Source organism: Lepus europaeus, chromosome 15, assembly GCF_033115175.1.
Source record: "Lepus europaeus isolate LE1 chromosome 15, mLepTim1.pri, whole genome shotgun sequence".
Taxonomy (NCBI): Eukaryota; Metazoa; Chordata; class Mammalia; order Lagomorpha; family Leporidae; genus Lepus; species Lepus europaeus.
The window spans coordinates 59,801,399-59,822,157 of NC_084841.1; the positions used below are offsets into that span (position 1 = coordinate 59,801,399).

A 20,759-nucleotide genomic window follows, 5' to 3' on the forward strand; every position below is an offset into this window, starting at 1 on the left:
GGGCGCTGGATTCTGTCCTGGTTGCTCCTCTTCCAGGCCAGCTCTCTGCTGTGGCCCGGGAAGACAGTGGAGGATGGCCCAAGTGCTTGGGCCCTGCACCTGCATGGGAGATCAGAAGAAGCACCTGGCTCCTGGCTTTGGATCAGCGCAGTGTGCCGGCTGCAGCAGCCATTGGGGGGTGAACCAACGGACAAAGAAGACCTTTTTCTCTCTCTCTCTCACTGTCCACTCTGCCTGTCTTTTAGAAGAAACCCCTGAGGGTGCCCTAAAGGAAAGCACTTGATGCCAGCCGTTTGGCATCAGCCCTGCAGCACAGACAGCCCTAAAACCAGATGGCTGTGCTGCCACAGGAAGGGGTCTGCCGATGGCCTGAGATAAGCCCGAGGCAGAGCACGCTGGCTGCCTGAGTGTGGACCCTTGTGCTTTGTGCCAGCCGCGTATCAGATGGCGGAAAATGGAAATGAGTACCCCTGGCTTTCAATCCAGTGCAACAAACAGAGTTGCTGGATTATTCTCTCTCTCTCCTCAGGCCTGAGAGTGGAGGATTTACCCCTTCCCATGTCTCCCTGCCAACTCACCCCACCCCAGTTTCAGCAGGCACCAAATTGCCTACAAAATAGATTGGTCCAGGGTGCAAAGACTCACGAGGGGACCCTCAGCCTCTGATCTCGGGGCAAACTCTGGCATAGCTCAGGACTCTCCACATTCCCACAGACCCAGCATGCGTCTGCCTAAACCCCACCTCCATCAGACAGTTTTCTTCCGGGAAACCATGCTAATGGATGTACACCTTGGCAGGCTGCTACCTTACAAGTGGGGGAGTGCAACCTGGCTCCGAAAGCTCAAGAAAAAGTCACGCCAGAGGGGTGGTGTTAGATGATTGGCTTTTCAATTGCTACCCAACTGTTCTCTTCTTCCCCTTGAAATTTAAAGTAATAACAATATTCCTGAAGGCACCCCCAGTGTAGAAAAAAGCGTGGAGAAGATGGAGACAGAAGGAACGGGGAGACAAGCAGGAGGCCTGTGCAGGACACGCGTGGCACATGGAGGGCCAGCAGCTCTGGGCAAAAGCCTGTCCAGGGCACAACAGCAGCGTGCAGCAGGCACTCTGGACAGATCAGCTCTGCCTGCCATGGCCTCTGCCTCCAGCAGCCATTAAGAAGGGCTTCTCAGTCCCTCCTCTCTTTGTTTTATTCCTTCCACTCCCATCCTGTCCAACCCCGGAAAAAGAAGAGGCATACCATTGAAAAGAAATGCATTCAGCTGGGAGCGGCTGAAAGCTCATCACAGAGCAGCTTCAACAGATTGGCTTAAATCTTTCCCACAGAGCCCGTCCAGAAAGCAGTATCTCCCAAGTTCGCTCAGTGGCATGGTCCTGGTGCAGGTCTCTCTCTGTGATTCTCTTAGCTTTTCTCATGTGCTCCACATCTTATGGCCACATGATGGCTGCTGCAGTTCCGGATGTCAAGTCTGCCTTTGAGGTACACAGAAATGAAAGGGGCCTGGGAGCACGGGGGTACCAGTCTTTATTGACAGGTCACTGAGAACTTTCTACAAAACACTGGACTTTCTATGATGTTTCACAGCCCACACTAACTTCATACCTATCCCTAAAAGCATGCAAGGGAGGCTGGGAAAAATGAATGTTTGGCTTCTCAGCCTCTAGAGCAGCAGGTGACAAAGGGAGAAGAGAATGGATATTGGATTGAATTATACCCAGGGCAAAAGCCAATGAGGAATCTATTCAATAGAGATTCCCTAGCTGCAACTCCCTAAGGTTTACATGCAGTAGATCTAGGTGTAGCCTAGTGTATTAGTCAGTTTATCGTTCCCACAGCTAAATGTCCAAGACATGATACTTACAAAGGAGGGAAGCTTATCTTGGCTCATGGTTTTGGAGGGTCACAGTCCAAGATCAGGTCGGCTTTATTGGTTTGGCCTCTGGTGAGGCTGGAGGGTGGTAATGGCTGAATATGTGCAGAGGAAGGATATGCAGGCAGCCAGGAAGCAGAGGAAGAATGGCTGAGTCTGACTCAGGTGTCCATCTCCAGCCCCTTTGTGAGAACCACCTTCTGAGGGTATGCCCTCAGTGACCTAGTACTTGGGTCCCTGCTACTCGCAGGGGAGATCCAGAAGAACTTCCTGGCTCCTGGCTTCAGCCTGTCTCCACCCTGGCTGTTGTGGCTATCTGGGGGAGTAAGCCAGCAGATGGAAGACCTTTCTATCTCTCTCTGTCTCTCCTGCCTTATAAATAAATAAATAAATCTTTACAGAAGCACAAATATCTGTATGAGTTGGGGAGCCAAATTCTGATGAAATCATAGCATCTATTAGAAACTATTTACTTATTTATTTATATTTATTTATTTGAAGGGAAGAGTGAGAGCAAGCAAGAGGAGAGAAAGAGAGAGAGAGAGAGAGAGAGAGAGAGCGAGAGAGATCTTCTATCTGCTGGTTCACTCCCCAATTGCCTGTAATAGCCTGGACTGAAACAGGCTGAAGCAGGGTCCTAGGAACTTCATCCAGGTCTCCCATATGGGTGACAGAGACCCAAATACTTGAACTAGCTTCTGTGGCCTCTCAGGGTGCACATTAGCAGGAAGCAGGACTAGAAGTGAAAGCAGGACTCAAAATCAAAAAGTCATTATGGAGTGTGGGCATCCCAAGGCGTGGATGGCCTAGCCTACAGTGTCACAATGCCTGCCCTGAAATCTGGATTTTATAAAGCTTCATGATTGAATCTGATAATGTAGATGGAGGGAGCCCTGATCTACATAGAAATTTTTATTAGATTATTTCAGTGGACACACACTGACTATGCTAATTGTTATCTACAGTTGAACCTCCCCACCTCCCAGCCTTCTGTGCAATGGAGGAGACTAAAATGAATGGAGCCAGTAGTGTGCACACTCTTCTGCAAGGTGATGACAACTAAGGACTGAGGAAGCCCCCAGCAGCCTTTCATAGGAGGACCAAGACCACGGAAGCCCGACTTGTTGCTCTGTGAATAGACAGGAAGCCTTGGGGCCAGCCTTCCATTCTGTAAACAGAAGAGTGAGCAGGAAGGATTCACCCTGAAAACCTCCAACATGCGGCACCAGACAGTGAGGTCACAGGGTGCACGGAGCTGGATCCAGTCTCCACCTGAGGACAGATGGCATCAATCTTTCCCTCTTCAAGGCTTCTCTTCCACGCCAAGTGCAGGCACTTCACTTGATTACAGGGAGCTTTGCATTGTACCCAGATCCTCTATCTCTCCCCTCCCCATCTCCTGGAACAGATGGAGTTAAACCCTAGGTTGATTCCTTGCCCAGAGTGCATGTTTCTCTCCATTTGGGTTCTGCTGGTGAGAACAGCTTTGTTCTTAGACTCGAGATCTAAGCCCACACAAAAACTGACAGCCCAGAGAGGCACTGACCAAGGCAGGTGGCTGAAATTTTAATACAGTGTCTTCACTGTACAGAGCTGAAGGGCTGGAGATGGTTTCAATTTCCTGTTGTCTTGTTTCCGAAGGGGAACTCCCCGTTCCAAAGCCATTGCTTTTACAAGTATTGACATTCCCGTCTAATAAACAACATTGCCAAGTAGATACACACCAATTCCACTTTCCCTCCCAGTCAGTGAGGACATTACCATTTGTGGATTGTTCGCTGGGCAAAACTCAACACATCCATTCTCTTATTTAAGCCTGCAGAGGCTCGCTGAAGAAGATCTCATGGTCTCTTCCATTTGTAGATCAGCACATTAAGGTTCCAGGTGGTGAAACAACAAATGAAGAAGGAAGATTTGAACCCTGGGCTGTCTCACTTCAGGGTCCACTTGCATTCTGCTCCATGCTTTGAAGCACAACTGATGGGTCAGATTAAGAACGGTATTTTAGGGGGCTGGTGCTGTGGCACAGTGGCTTAAAGGCCTGACCTGAAGCACCGGCATCCCATGTGGGCGCCGGTTCTAGTCCCAGCTGCTCCTCTTCAGATCCAGCTCTCTGCTATGTCTTGGGAAAGCAGTAGAAGATGGCCCAAGTCCTTGGGCGCCTGCACCCACATGGGAGACCCGCAGGAAGCTCCTGGCTTCTAGCATCAGATCGGCACAGCTCTGGCCGTTGCGGCCATCTGGGGAGTGAACCAGAGGATGGAAGATCTCTTTCTGTGTCTCTACCTCTCTCTGTAACTTTGTCCTTCAAATAAATAAAATAAATCTTTAAAAAAAATATTTCAGGAGTCATGAAGATTGCTGATATTCTCAACGAGAAGAGCTTTGTGGTCACATTTATGCTCAGTTTGTGTTGTTCAACTTTATTTGATTGTATAACTTTATTTTTTTACTTTATTTTTTTACAGGCAGAGTGGACAGTGAGAGAGAGAGACAGAGAGAAAGGTCTTCCTTGTCCGTTGGTTCACCCCCCAATGTCCGCTGTGGCCGGCGTGCTGCGGCTGGCACACCACACTGATCCGAAGGCAGGAGCCAGGTGCTTCTCCTGGTCTCCCATGGGGTGCAGGGCCCAAGCACTTGGGCCATCCTCCACTGCACTCCCAGGCCATAGAAGAGAGCTGGCCTGGAAGAGGGGCAACCGGGACAGAATCCGGTGCCCCGACCGGGTCTAGAACCCGGTGTGCCGGCGCCGCAGGTGAAAGATTAGCCTATTGAGCCACGGTGCCGGCCTGATTGTATAACTTTAGATAGGCATGGGTGTTGTGGTGCGGAGGGTTAATCTGCTGTTGGGCTGCCCACATTCCATGTCAGAGCACCTGGTTCAAGTTGGTGCTACTCCACTTCCTGCTAATGCACACCCTTGGAGGCAGCAGATGATGGCTCAAGTACCCGGATCTCTATCACCCACCGTGGGAGATCCACGTGGAGTTTCTGGCTCCTGGCTTTAACCTGGTCCATCCCTGGATGTTGTGGGTATTTGGTGGAGTGGGCCACCAGGTAGAAGATCTTGCTCTTACTCTTACTCTACCTTTAAAATAAATAAAATATATTATAAACATGTTTTGAAAAATTTGTAGATGTCAACGATTTTCCAAAATGCTTAGAGCTAGAGATGATGACTGCTTGTGTGTGTGCAACTACTGCTGGAAAGAAATTGAAAGATACAAATACACGAAATTATTCTTATCATGAGCAGTTTCGGGTTATAAAAGGAGTTCCTTTAAATAGAAGTGCCATGGGCAACCCCATCCCTCCCCCACCAGTTGTTAACTTGGTGCCTCCTTAGAGCAGTGATTTTATACTCTGTTGCCTGAGGCCTGGTCCCCCCACCCCTAGAGCTGGTGACATAATGGGGATCTGAAGTGTGGCCTGGGCACCAGGACTTTCAAAACCTCCCCACATGGTTCCAACATGCAACCAAGCTTGAGGGCTCCTAATTTAGGCTGGTGAGGAAGCAAGAGTAGGGAAGAGAAGACCATAAGAAAAGGATGAGCAAGCCTCTAGAGTGACCAGCTCATCTCTGATTGCCAGAGATTGTTCTGGTTTTAAAACTGAAAAAAATTCTGTGTTTTGGGAAACCTCTCCATACTAGGCAAATCAGGGTGGCTGGTCACCCTGACACATTGCCAGGTGTAAGGTGAAGACCAAGGCTATCCAGGGACATCTCTTCCCACAGCGAATGGATTTGTTTGCAAAACTTCTCTTTATTGGACACCTGAAAACCATGTGTGTTTTTTTTTTTTTTTTTTTTTGAATTTTTTTTTTTTGACAGGCAGAGTGGACAGTAGAGGGAGACAGAGAGAAAGGTCTTCCTTTTTGCCATTGGTTCACCCTCCAATGGCTGCTGCGGTAGGCACGCTGCGGCTGGCGCACCACGCTGTTCCGATGGCAGGAGCCAGGTGCTTCTCCTGGTCTCCCATGGGGCGCAGGGCCCAAGTACTTGGGCTGTCCTCCACTGCACTCCCTGGCCACAGCAGAGAGCTGGCCTGGAAGAGGGGCAACCGGGACAGGATCGGTGCCCTGACCGGGACTAGAACCCGGTGTGCTGGCGCCACAAGGCGGAGGATTAGCCTACTGAGCCGCGGCGCCGGCCAACCATGTGGTTCTTACATGGAGATGGAGATAAGTAATCTCATTCCGCCTGAATCAAGACCGAAGCTCCCTATGCCTTGCACTTTGGTGCAACCGTCATCCGTAGAGACGCAGGCGTCCATTCTGGCTCTGCAGAATGACTCCATAGCCCTGATAGCTGGGAAAACACTTGGCAGAGAGCACTGTTTTCTCTGTGGATTTTACTACACAATTCCCAACACCTGAACATTATCAGGTTCTTTGAAGTGGCCTGCTTCTGATTACAATCAATTTACGAGGGACCTGAGATAAATCGGAATTCACCCAAATTACTGTGTAACTTTGAGGAGAGCCTGCCCCTCTGCGAGAGCGTCCTGCTGGGTGTCATGGAGCCTCATTTGATGCGGACTTCCCACGGACTCCGGAATCCAGCAGTGGAAAGAGAGGCAGTCTTTCTTGCTCACTGAGCGTGTTTGGCAGCCTTTGTCGTAAACACCAAGGAGACTGGCCCCTGCTCTGACACGCCTCTGGGATTGAATCCATCACACTACAAGTTTCAGGTGGGCCCTGCCTGCCCAGCCTGGCTACTGGTGTCCTCGAGCCCAGATACAGGCCACTCAAGTCACCAAGATGATGTCTTGTGAAAAATTCCACTTTTGGGGGCCACAGGAACGCCAAGGTACTCCCTGGGTCCATGTTCTTGTGTGTTCCCACACCTCTCTGTGCTACCCACCAGAGAAGTCCATGCTTCATCCCCACACCAAATGTGAGAGGAGATAGCACTAACCCTGGTTTTAGATGGGGATGCAGGTTTGATGAGACTAAGTGGGTTGCACAGCCAGTTAGTGCCAGAGAGGTTAAGAGGGTCCAATCTGCCCGTTGCAGACTGCTGCTATGGACTCCAGGAGCACATATTCTAAAGAAGGCGGGAAGAAGTTCCTGGAAACCCAGCCCACAAAACACTCAGAAAAATAGTACATTTTGCTAGGAAGAAGCATGTATGTATTTATTTTAAAGACGTACATTTGAAAGGCAGAGTTGGAGACATGGACAGCGAGGTCTTCCACTTGCTGGTTCTTTCTCCAGATGGCCACAAGGACCAGGGCTAGGCCAGGCTAAAACTAGGAGCTACAACTGAGTCACCCATGTGACAGGAAGGGGCCCAGTGGCATGGGCCATCTTCCACTGCCTTCCAGGCACAGTAGCATAGAGCTGGATTGGAAATCAAGCAGCCTGGACTTGAACCAAGGCTCTGCTATGGGATGCTGGCATTGCAAGCAGCAGCTTAACTGACTGTGCTGCTGTGCCACAGCACCAGCCCTGAGAAAAGATCTGAAATGTCACGAGGACGCAATGATTAAATGCCTGGATTTAGAGCCCACCTGCCACCTAGTTCCTCTTACTTTTATTGTGGGTTTAAATGAGCTGATCCAGTTAGTATAGAATTAAGACCAGAAAGCATTCTCTCCGTGATAATTGTGTCCCTCTTAGTATCATTTTGGTCATTGTTTTTGGTCATTGTTTTTATGACGCTTTCGGAAGTGTCCTCTGTGAGGACATGGAGTGAGCTTCTTGGGCCATCATAACACCAGGATTAACAGAATCCTGGAAGAAAAAAAATAGAAGAGCAGGGAACACCACACTTTCTGTCACATCATGGCTTGCTTGTTTTCTTAAATATTTTTTGAGAAAGGAAAAAGATCACCAGTCCCCAAACTCTGCCAATCTTCCTTGAAGAAAGGGGGAAGCCGGAGTTGTGTTCAGTGCTGTGGTTGATGCTGAGCAAGTTTGAGCTGGAACATTTTGCAGAAGGGGCTTTTCATTGGCTCCCACCCCATTCTTGGGTCCAAGTTCATTTCATGCTCAGGAGTGCCACCCTAATTATGCAGAACCACACTGCTCACAGCCTGAAATAGGCAGCCCTCGGCCATCTGGCTGCAGGGTCTGTTTCAAATCCCTTCTCCAGTCTGTCTCTGGCATGAGAGTACACCCAGGGCCGAGGCTTTCCCTACCTATGGATGAAGTCTCTACTGCTCTCCACTGGCTCTACGTTTTTACACATTCCTTCTCGTGGCGAATCCAGCATCTTCCTCACTCCAACAACATCTCATCTACACATTGGCCCAGGCCTCCCTTCTCGGTGGCGGGGAGCACCACCCCACCCTCTCCCATGAGACGGAGATAGCTCTGAAGCTCAAGATGGAGGTAGTGGGCCAAGTCATTCCTTTCCAAAATTTATTTTCTGGGGGAAAATGCTCCGGTCTTGGAAGACAAGTCTTAGTATTGTGCTGGGAACAATGAACGTACTGTGTGGACTGTTTTTTTGGACACAAACAACCAACATTGCTTAACAGTTCTGTGCAAACATGTTCTAGTGAGTTCAAGTATGAGTTTGGTCATTTTAGCCCAAGGCTGGACTGGCCGCATTTCAGGCCGGCTGGCAGTGGAATCGCTAGCTCATAATCACATCTATCACCTGGCTTATTTGTTTTGTTTGCTATGTATGAGATATTTTCCTGTTTCTGATACCACTAGGGCCTAATCATCTTTGACTGTTGCCATTTTCAAAATGGGAATTTTATTTTCACTCCAGTGTCTTTGCAACTTACAAATAGAAATGGCTATCTACAGATCTGCAAGGCCACTGCTCTCTAAGGCTAAAATTGGTTATGAGAAGAGATTTTCTTTGTTTTTTTTTTTTTTTAAATGGTATTCTGCAATCACCTTAATAGTAGCTTGCCTCTCTACAGTCGTTTCCTTTCTGTAATGGAGTTCAGAGTACAGGCAAAGACTGATCAGATCCTGTTCAGGATGATTTTTTTAGTATGAGTGATATGTTCTACAGTGATCCCATGCTCTACGATGATCCTAGTTTCCAGAGACAGGCAGGAAAGCCTTGAGCATGGGAGAGAAGACAGTTCTTCACCTTGGCAATGTCTGCCCATTCCACTGCTTCTCTAGAATCTGCTTGAGTCTTCTCATTGAGCGCCTTTCTGTCAGTTGGTGGCAGCTCACAGATTCGCAAGAGAAGAGACAGTTCACAGAACTAGCATGCTTCAGCCTTCTGTCTTCGCACAGAGGTATGTTTGGCTGTTTGGTGAGACATTCTGGCATTCAGACCATAGCTTCAACCAGTTAGACTTTTCCTTGTGGAGCTACTGTGTCCCTTAGGTCTTTTCTCAACATAAGCAGGCGATCCCCATGGGATCACTACTCCAGACGTTAGCTCAGCACTCGTCTACCATGTGATTTCATTCGGTGGTTCAGGTTTGGTTTTGCAGGCTTCAACAGTGAGGGGGGGCCAGCGCCGGGGCTCAATAGGCTAATCCTCTACCTGAGGCACCGGCACACCGGGTTCTAGTCCCGGTCGGGGCACCGGATTCTGTCCCGGTTGCCCCCCTTCCAGGCCAGCTCTCTGCTGTGGCCCGGGAGTGCAGTGGAGGATGGCCCAAGTGCTTGGGCCCTGCACCCCATGGGAGACCAGGAGAAGCACCTGGCTCCTGCCTTCGGATCAGCGCAGTGCGCCGGCCGCGGCGGCCATTGGAGGGTGAACCAACGGCAAAAGGAAGACCTTTCTCTCTGTCTCTCTCTCTCACTATCCACTCTGTCTGTCAAAATACAAAACAAAACAAAACAAAACAAAAAACAGTGAGGGGGATGCCAAAGCTGCCAAGGGGGCCATGGAATTTCCAAGGCGGATTACCTTGGACTGGGCCAAGGCCAAGGATGAAGGTGGCCTTGGGGGCAGAGGTGGAGGCCAAGGAGGAAGCTGAGGTGGCTCTGATGGCAGAGGATGGGGAGGAGGCTTTGCAGCGGGGAGTGGTGAGGAGCGTTCTGAGAGGGCGGGGGGGAGACGGGGCCACAAGCCAGAAGGAAAGAAGGTGAAGTTCGAATCATTTCTTCTGTCCCCGTCTTTCCCTCTTCCACTTGACAGAAAGGACTCTGGGGTTGTCACTCTGTCACCTGGTCAGTGACAGACCCTTTGGAGGACAGCTCAAGATAGCGTGTGGCCCTTCGGTCTACTTGGCAATCTGGTGATACCCTTTCGGTTTTCACTGCATACTCACATAAACTTTTGAAAGAGATGAGTGAGAGCACTCACCCTCATCTGTAAGCTTTGAGTTTATATTGGGCAAATGCCACTGGAGAGCATGTCAGAGCCAGCTCTGCCCCTCGGTGCCCGCCCCAGCCATGGAAAGGCTTGGAGCACTGGTGTCAGGCAACCTGGCTGCAGATGTGGGTGAAGTGGCTGGGGAGATGGCCGGCTTGCATGGTTCGGCCACTGGAGCTTGGTGGGGACCACTGCTGCTTCTCTGCTTGCGTCAGGCCTGAGGGTCATGTCTTGAGCTGGTGCTCTAGAAAGAGACGCAAGAGCACATTGGTCGGGGTCCTAGGATTTGGAATCGAGAACACTGAGATTGGCAGTAACTAAGGATGAGGTGAGGAGCCAATAATCTGTGGACTGACAGAGTGTTCTTTGCACTGTGCATCATGCTGGCATCCTGTCTGGTCTGATTAAGCACTCTGCTTTCCTTCCACCTCTTCCCAGAAAAGTTCAAAGTCATCAGAGAAAAATAAGTGCATAAAATCTACCTCACAGGGCCTCAAATTTGTCTCCCCAACAACTTGTTTCATGCCATGTGATTTGATTTGCTTCAGCAGAATCCTTGATTTCTAGGTAGGTGTTTCAGGCACATTGATTCATAACAATTCACTCCAGTTGTTTGTGCTTTATCCCTCAAATACAGAAAATAAATTCCTTAGGCCAAGGGGCTGTGCAGCCCATTTCTCATGTAGCTCTTGCATAAGCACGGTGGGCTGCTTTTTGCTACGACAGCTAAAATACCTGCGAGGGGCTTCTGATGAAGAAAGAAGGTTGATTTGGGCTGGAACTATTGGTGGGCCATGTCTAACACTGAATACACTGAATAGCCCCATTGGCCTGGTGTCTCAGGAAGGCAGAACACCTGTGGAAGGCGATCACTTGGTCAGTCAGGATGCCGAGAGAACTAGGAAGTGGGATTGGCTCAGATAATCAAGCAGCTCTCAAAAGCTGCTTTCTAAGGCCGTGTCCTCAGTGACTTAAGGACCTGCGCTAGGCTGACCTACCAGACACCAGAATTTGATCAGATCTCCACCCTGAATCTGTTAACCACTGGCATAAGATTTTGGAGTCCAGGCCCCCGGTTCATGGGCTTTTGGGGAGATACCCAAACTATCATCCAAACCAGAACAATAAGGATAGGGAGAGACAGAGTGTTTTACTCAACAAAGTCTTACGTCTTTCCAAAGATGTAAGTGATGGTATATGGCATGTAGGAATGATTGAATGTTTGAGCCTGGTATGAGGGCCCTGATGGGGAGAGACTCTACCGATGATGAATACAGTCATTGAGTGTCCACCAAGTGCAGGGCATTCTGTTATATGGTGAGGGGACTACTAAGAAACCCAGCGTTCTGCCCCTGTCTTCAGGAGTTTCCAGTCTCATTGTCTTAGTCTCTTTGGGCTGCTAGAGCAAGAGCATCATGAACTAGATGGCTAACAACAATAGAAAGCTATTTCTCACAGTACTGGAGGCTGGCAGGTCCAAGATGTATCTGGGCAGGGCCCGAGCAGCTGATGGGAGGGGTTAATAAATTCCCTGAGGCCTCTTTTGTAAGGTATTAATCCTGCTGATGACAGCTGTGTCCTCATGGACACATCCCCGCCTGAAGGCCCCACTTCCTATCCCTACTGCATGGGGAGTTAGGTTAAACATACGAATGGGGCACACACGTATTCAGACCATAGCACTCACTGAAGGGACAAGGACCATGTGGAGCAGCTGATGGCAAAGGATTTGCTACCTGGAGAGCTGGCCTCAAATTCCTGATCTGCCGCTGATGTGTAGCCTTGAGTGGGTTGTTTAATCACTTTGAAACTCGAGATGTTTTTTCATAAAATGAGAATAATAATAGTGTAGGAATGATAAAGAAGATAATGTCTACAAAGCACTGGGCATAATGTCTCACACAGAGTTAAGAATCAATAAATAATAGCTATTTAAAAATTGTTAGATGATTGGTAATTTGGGGGAAGGCCAAAAATCAGCATAGGCAGGACGTTTGTGCAAAAGTTCCAAGAGTGGCTTGTGAACTACATAATGAAGATGGGACCTGAAGTTAACCCTGAAAGATAGTGGGAATTTGGATTTTGAGAAGTAGGAAGGATGAACTGAGCTCAGGGGTGGGAAAGAGAATTCACTGCAATAGACAAGATAAAGATATCCTCATGGAGAAATGCTCAAAGGCCAATTAGAACAATAAAAGTAATGGTGTGTTGCTGTGGATTCGTTCTGAGAGGAGAAGCATGGTGGGGGCAAGAGGTGCGGAGTCACCCGGAGAGGCGAGCAGCTCACAGACTTTGTTTATTTCAGTTGGTGCAGCAGCTTATATAGCTGAGGCAGCCAATCCGGTCAAGGGGTGGTTTATGCTGTAACCAATCACTGCCTGTTGCTAGGCAGCCTCCTTTGCCAGGTGGGTTTCACCATCATTTCCTGAGTAACTGATGCTCACTCACCAGCACCATCTTGGCACAGCCTTCTCATTCCACCACAATGCTGGTGTTACCACTAATAATAGTGGGAATTTTTTCCCTTTATTAACATTAACATGGGCTTTTCAAAAATTTGTATTTATTTATTTTCATTTTATTTGAAAGGCAGAGAAAAGAGAGGGAGAGACAAAGAGATCTTCTGTCCACTAATAACTCCCAAAATCCCCATTACAACTAGGCTGGGCCAGGCTGAAAGTCAGGAGACCAGAACCCAGTCTGGATCCTCCACACAGGTTGCAGGGTCTCATGGACATGAGCCATTACCTACTTCCTCTCAGGGTATGCATTAGCAGGAAGGGGGATTGGAAGCAGAGGGGCCAGGGCTTGAACCAGTCACTCTGATATGTGATGTGGGGGTCTTAAGTGGTATCTTAACTACTATGATAAACATCTACTCCTTAAAGACATTTTAAAAATGAGGAGGCCAGGGGTCAACATTGTGGGCAGCGTGGTAAGCCACTGCTTCCGACACTAACATCCCATACTGGGGCATCAGCTCAAGTCCTCGCTGCTCTGATCCAGCTTTTTGCTAATGCACCTGCTAAGGCCGTGGGAGATGACCCAAACGCTTGGGTCCCTGACACCCACAGGAGAGACCTGGAAGGAGTCTGGGGCTATTGGCTTCAGACTGGCCAAGCCCTGGCTGTTGTTGACTTTTGGGGAGTGAACCTGTGGATGGAAGACCTCTATACCCCTCTCTCTGTCTTTCCCTCTGCCGTTCCAATAAATAAATAAATAAATAAAATGAATCCTAAAAAATAAGTTAGTAGTTATTTTTAAAAAGATGAGGAAGCTGAGGCTCTGAGACAAGCTGCAGAGTTAATTGGAAATAAACACCAGGGCTTTGGTTGGCACTGGTGAGAAAGGCTTCCCTGCTGTGCTGTTAGGGGATGATAAATTGAACACAGACTTTTTAGAAACCACTTGGAGGGTATTTATAGAAGTTGTTAATTTCCTGTGAAAATACTGGTCCATGAGAAACACTTGCATATATGATCCAAGAAACGTGAAGAGGGATGCTCATTGAACATTCCACAACTTGGATGTAACTCACATATCCACTGATGATGGAGTGCTTGGGTCTTCTAAGTGGCGTGTCCGCCTGGTGGTATGTTATTCAGAATTTTAACATGATTAGCTAAGTCCACATGACTGACATGGGAGAAGCTGTCTAGGAAGCTGTTTGGTGAAAAGAAAAAGTTGTGTCATTATAACACCTTCAAAGTTTAAAATCCTTTGCATGTATGGATGTATTTGTTTGCATATTAGGGCACAGAAAGAATGTCCACATGGAGACAACTCAAACCTTAACAACGTTTATCTCTGAGAAGGCAGGGATACACTGGGGAGGGTGTATGTTAAAGTGTGTGTTAGCCTTGATGCTTTTGTACTGATCAAAAAGAAAATATATTAGCTACTACGCAGTGTCAACAACAGAAAATTTAAAAAATGCATGCTCCACGAAATAGTGAAACACTAGATGGTTATGAAAGGAGTTAAAATGTTGTTAAGTTTTTTGACTTGGGAAAATTTTCCCTTTAAGTGAACAAAAGAACAAACTTCAAAGCAGTATGAACAGGATATGCATTGCTTTAAACTGGCAAGAACAGATACTACACTTGATCATAGCCAAAAGGCCAAGAAGCGATGCTATCCATGCTTTATATTAGTATGTTCATAGTGATGTGGGCCTAGGTACCTTCATCCAGGTTCTTGCTCCCACACAGATAACAATTCAAAGCAGATGCATTATATAGTACACAGGTGAGAACATGGTTTATTTAAAAGTGAGGAAGTGAACCACCACCCCACATGGAGAAATACTAATCACGGATGGGGCAGACAGTTGCCTACAAGAGAGAGGAAGAGAGCGCAAACCCTAGTAGGACCAGCCAAGTGTGGCTCAGTGGCAAAGGAAGCCTTCCCACCTCCCCCTGCCCTTCTCAGTCTCTTTTATGAGGTAGGGACAGTGCCTTAATCGAATGAGCAAACAGGGTCAGGTCTTAGCATGCCTGAAGCTTTCTGGGACTTTTATGGCACCTCCACATGGAATTTAATTTCCATGTGGTCATCATGGCATCTCTTCCTTCCAGGTCCTATATGAGACACAGGTGCATCTTGGGAATTTGGGCAGCTTGACAGGTGAAGGAACAAAGTTACATTGCAGGACTGGCAAAAATTCCAGTTAGCTCCCTAACTAACTAACCTAACTAGACCTAACTAGCTCCCTGCCTAGTTACTCTATATCAACTGTACAAACACACACCATACAAATATTAGGAAAACACACATAACCAAATGAGGGTTGTTTCTGAGTGGTGGGATTATGAGTGTGCTTTATTTTTCTCTTTAAACTTGTAGTCATTCACTTTTGCTACAAGAATGCTGTGTCAGGGCCTGCGTTATGGCATAGTGGGTAAAGCCACTGCCTGCAATGCTGGCTTTCCATATGGGTGCTGGTTCATGTCCCAGATCCTCCACTTCATTGCAGTTCCCCGCTAATATGCCTGGGAAAGTAGCAGGAGATGGTCCAAGTGCTTGGGCCCCTGTTACCCACACGGGAGACCTGGAAGAAGCTCCAGGCTCCTGGCTTTGGGTCGACCCATCCCCGACCATTGTGGCCATTTGGGGATTGGACCAGTGGGTGGAAGTTCTCTCTCTCTCTCTTTATCTCTCCCTCTCTCTCTGTATCTCTGATATTCAAATAAATGAAATATTTTTAAAAATATTTTATTTATTTATTTAACATGTAAAGTTACAGACAGTAAGAGGGAGAGAGGGAGAGAGAAAGAGAGCGAGTGAGAGAGAGTGAGAGCGAGAGAGAGCGAGAGAGAGCAAGAGAGAGAGAGAGAGAGGTCTTCCATCTGCAGGTTTGCTCCCCAAATGGCCACAACAGCTGGAGCTGGGCTGATCTGAAGCCAGGAACCTGGAGCTTCTTCCAGGTCTCCCGTGTGGGTGCAGGGCCCAAGGATTTGGACCATCTTCTGTTGCTTTCCCAGGCCATAGCAGAGAGCTGAATCGGAAGAGGAGCAGCCGGGACTTGAACCGGTGCCCACATGGGATGCTGGCACTGAAGGTGGAGGATTAACCCACTGTGCCACAGCACCAGCCCCAATAAAATAAATCTTAAAACAAAAAAGAATGCTGTGTAAACTGCTCCAAGACTCAGAGCCTTGAAAGGATCATGTTTTTCTCACACACAACCAAGCGTGTGTGAATACACCAATCTAGGCTGAGCTTTACTCAGTTGGGCTGGACTTCAAACTGTAGGTTGGGCCTACAGTATGTATCTCATATTCCTTGGGCCAGGGGGCTAGCCTGGGCCTGTTCTTGTGGCAATGATAGAAGTGCCAGGGGGCAAGTGGAAACCCGTGCACGCTACCTCTTATGACTTTGGTTTGGGGTTGGCACACTGTCCTTTCTACCCACAGGGCCAAGCCTCAGTCAGTGAGGGAGGGGAACAGCCTTTGTTTATAGTGGCAGGATCTTCAGACAAGCAAAAGGCATGGGAGTATCATGGTGAACCGTGGGAACTACAATGCTAACTACCCTGATGTAAAAGTTTTCCAATTTCCTGCGTGAGTGCATATTACTTATGAAAATAACAACCTCCTGAGATAAGGTGTGAGGCCTCAGAAAGATGGGCAACACGTGTTTTGCTTGGTGCTTGTCTGGCTCAGCTCTGGGGGTTCTCTCTACTTGCCCCATGCCAGGCAGTTTCCACCAGCAGCCCTAGGAAGGAATCAGTTGGGATGTGAACCAGCAGATGCAATGCTCTTTCCCTCTCTGTCTCTCCCTTTCAAATCAATACAGAAATAAGTGTTTAAAAGCGCTGTAGGTCAGTTCTCCCAGGAGGTGCTCTGTGACCCTTCAAGTGTGCATCTGGTGCGGCCCCAATATCCCCCTGCTTTGAGGTGGATGAGCTGTGCCCTGGGTGTTGCCCTGAGACAAGGAGGAGGTCCCCTCGCGCCTTTGCTCCCTTTGTGGCCATGCCGCTTTGTGGGTACTTTCCCTTTGGAGCTGTTCTTGCTGATCAGAGTGAGAGGCAGGACCGAGCTATAACTAACTCCCCGCTAGCTGGACAAGGAGCAACAAGGGACTTTCCAACCTGGGGAGTCACTGTGCCGATAATGAATGAGCCAGGCCTGAGCCAGTGCTTCTTAATAAAACAAAGAGAATCTCTAAAAGGCGTTGGGGACCAAGGTCTAGGAGAAGCCAATATTGTTTGCAAGTAAGTTTTGGAATTCTGAAGCAGAGTCACCCACAGGAAGCCCTTTGATTCTCCGCTATTGGAAAACATCCGTTTGGAGGATTTCAGCTTCTTTCCCATGACAGCTGATGCCAATAAAGTGACTTTGGAGTTAGCTATTTAATTATTCATAGTTTCAGTTAAGGCTAAGGGAACATTGCATGAAGTGTAAAATGCAAACCCTTGTTCTGATTATTTGAAGAGGAAGGATTTTTTTGACATATATTTTTATTTTTAATTGACACATAGCAATTCTGCATATTTATGGGAAGAAACATTTCTAGAACAACTGATTAGTAATTCACTAAGAAGGGTCCCCTTTCTGGGCAGGGATCAGAGCATAGACATGGCACTCGGGCTGGGGAGTTGTGCATATGAACTATTCCTGGAGATGGCATAGCTAAGATGCTGGCAGCACTGAGATTTCAGAGGGACAAGAAAGAGGCAGGATTCACAGCAACTCTGAAGGGTTAAGGGTTTAGGGATGACTAGAAGGGAAAGTCTGTTGGTACCTCCCATACAGATCAGCAGATTTCACAGGGAAGCACTCCACAGCTATTTCTGGGGTCCCATCTTCCACTGCAGTGATTTCCATCACCTGTTCGAGGCTTGGTTCAAGCAATGAAAGATTTACACAAGCAACAGTCCAGCATTTCTGACGAATGTTCTGAGAGTACAAGCTCTACAGCATGTCACTAAATGTTAGACGTGCTCTGATCACATGAACTTGGAAGCACTGATTTCAACTGCAGAAGCATTCCCTTTGCACGCCATCAGAGGGCCTTTGGAATGCCAAGGTGCATCAGGGATCTGCAGGCAGAAGTGGGGATGGCAGGCTGAGCTTGGATGGAAAAAATACAGTGCATGCAAATTGTTCCTAGATTTATTTCCCCATGCATGCCTCCTCTGTCCTCTTCCCCTGGAAAGGGGGACTTGGCTCTGCATGAAGAATTCTGTGGCCTACATTGTTCAGTGGAAAAAAATCCCAGACATGGGAATTAGTTGCTCAGGGTTCCAGGGCTGGCTGTTTAACTTTGGACATTTTAAGGATGGACCTCAGTTTTCTCATGTGCAATGGGAGTGAACTGGTCCTAATGTGTCTAGACTGCTGTGCCTCCTGTGTGTTTCCTCACATTCATCTCTGTCTGGCCCAAATGTGTTCGAAAGACCCTTTGGGCGTGTCAACCCACCACCAGGGCAAGACTTACACACGATGTTCCAATCACAACCCATTACCGCTTCTGTAGCTCACCTAAGTATTGAGAGAACCAAGAAGTTTTGCTTTTAACCATCCCACCACTAGCCAAACCTTGCAGGGGACAGTTTACATATTGAATGTTCTCTACACAGATTACTCTCAGAGAGCATGAATCATACCTTGAACTTCAAGTCCATTACAAAACTCATCACACTTTCCACCCAGTGTTCAATGTGGAGGAATACACAGTCATTCACCACGCTAGATGTGTGAGTCAGAATGATAAAGCAAGTCCTCTAGACCAGATAGGACCTCAGCAAACAGCTGTCTGTCCAGGGCGCCACCTGTCTTTGCTGTCCTGCAGGTGCAGCATGTCACAGAGTGGGTGGGGCAGCCTAAGTCCAGTCATGTGAAAGATGGAATTTCTTTTCTTTTTAAAGATTATTTATTTATTTATTTGAAAAAGTTACACATAGAGAGGGAGAGAGAGAGACAGAGAAAGACAGAGAGAGGTCCTCCATCCGCTGGTTCACTCCCTAGTTGGCCGCAACGGCTGGAGCTGTGTTCATCCGAAGCCAGGAACCAAGAACTTCCTCCAGGTATCCCATGCGGGCGCAGGGGTCCAAGGACCTGGGCCATCTTATACTGTTTTCCCCAGGCCCCAGCAGAGAGCTGGATCAGAAGTGGAGCAGCCGGGACTCGACCCAGCACCCTTATGGGATGCCAGCACTGCAGGTGGTGGCTCTACCTGCTATGCCACAGCGTGGCCCCTAAAGATGGAATTTCTTGAACTTGACATTCACTCATTCACCAGCTCTGTAGTGAGTACCAGCAGTGTCCCAGGCTTCTGACAGCTATCATCATTGTCTTTGTTGTTGCCATCATCATCATCAACAGGGGTTTCTTTGAATACATTCTTACCAGGAGAATTAAATCATACAACTCTGCTAATATGGAAGTGGAAAATGCTATCTTAGTGTGGTTTTAATGTGAGTTTGTGATGCTAGACATTCTACTGTATACTTTGTAACACTATATTTCTTTTATGAAACTTCTATTTCTATCTTATTATATTTTGAATGAGTGAGTAAATGCCAGTACAATTCCTACTGATCCACAAGCATAGCAACGGGGGACACCTGGGAGGCGGAGGTAAGGTGTGTGGTATATGTGAGCAACACTGAGGACCTACCAGATGCCAGGCACAGCCTTGGTCTCCCCTGCCCCAGCATTGTGCTGGCTGGAGCACCTGCCCTGCTGTGCTGACAGCCTTCCCACCTGTATGAATCCCTCTCACAGTGGCTGGTCCTCCTGACTGTGTTGGGATGCAGGAGCTGGCAGAAATAATGCATTCTGTGTCAGTGGAGTGCAATGGACACTACCCAACAACTTCACTCAGGAACGAAGGGATTGCTTTCACTGGTCCGTCGTCTCTCCCTCATTTCTTCACATGAGTTTAGAGCCCTCATGGGAGAGGCCCTTACAACTGGCCTGTTTGACAGAGCAGAAGCTCATGGTTGAATAACTCTTCCAAGGAAACCCAAACCCTCAGCAAACTTTGAAGCCAGGCCTTGGCGTCATTTTGTTCTTTCCCTGTCTTTTCTGTACCGCACGATGCACACTCCAGGGTGGCATCACAAGTGGCATGCAGAGAATCTCTGGGTGTGTGGCCCACAGGAGCTGGGAGGGCAGCTCGCCCTTCTGCAAGGTGAGGTCTCGCTTACTTGATCCCCTCCCACCAGTTTTTCTCCTGCTTAAACATGATTTGGGGGCCCACAGATGAAGGAGCCTCCCAGTTTCTTTCTTCCCTGATCCTGGAATTAACAGTTCATCATTTAGGTGGGGACTTGTTCCAAGGCAAATCTTTCAGTTATAGGTTTTATTGTTGCAAGTTAGAACCCAAGGGGTTGGTGTTGTGGCTCAGTGGGTTGAGCTGCTGCCTGCAATGCCATCATCTCATATGAGCACCAGTTTGAGTCCTGGCTGTTCCTCTTCCAATCTAGTTCCCTGCATGGAGTTCTGGGCTCCTGGCTTTGGCCTGGCCCAGCCCCATCCATTGCAGCCATTCAGGGAGTGAACCAGCAGATGGAAGATTATCTCTCTCTCTCTCTCTCTCTCTCTCTCTCTTTCTCTCTTTCTCTCTCTCTCTCTCTGCCTCTTCCCCTCTCTCTGTAACTCTGCCTTTCAAATAAATGAACAAGTCTTTTAAAAAGGACATGATTAAAGGAGCTGTTCTTGGAGTGGCCTCATTTCACAAATGTCCACCAAGTGTTAAGCTTTCACAGTGACTTGTGACGTTAGCCAGTCCTCCACCTGTAACAACCAATGAAATAAAGATATTCTCTCCCCTCTCCCCTGGCATGAATTAGTTGAAGGCTGATCTCATCAGTGTCATACAGAAGTCATCACAGCCCTACTACTGTCCCTCCCAGTGATGGAATATTCCACACACCCATTTAGTATCAGGGAGAGGGGAAATTCTAAGCTCGATGTCCGTGAGTGTCTGGTTTGTTCTAGATGGTGTATCACAGGCAGTTTTATTGGATTGAAGGTCTAGCTCCCATACTATTCTTTCTTTTATTGTTCATTTTGCCCATCCCTTGTGGATTATCCCTTCTTCTAATCACCCATGATTATGGATCGGAAATGGTAAATGTTTGGAAAAAGGAAACTCGTGCTTGAGCCAACGCCTCAAACGTTCCTATCTTTAGAAA

General features: G+C 48.0%; 1 non-coding gene and 1 pseudogene across 1 annotated transcript; one reads left to right on the top strand and one right to left on the bottom strand.

The window, feature by feature from the left end:
- Positions 1 to 8,975: 8,975 nt before the first annotated feature.
- On the top strand, positions 8,976 to 9,111 carry LOC133774727 (small nucleolar RNA SNORA75). The gene has a single exon (XR_009868125.1). It is a non-coding gene; the product is annotated as a small nucleolar RNA SNORA75 (small nucleolar RNA).
- Positions 9,112 to 14,088: 4,977 nt separating this feature from the next.
- On the bottom strand, positions 14,089 to 14,247 carry LOC133774760 (U2 spliceosomal RNA; annotated as a pseudogene).
- Between the last annotated feature and the right edge of the window lie 6,512 nt (positions 14,248 to 20,759).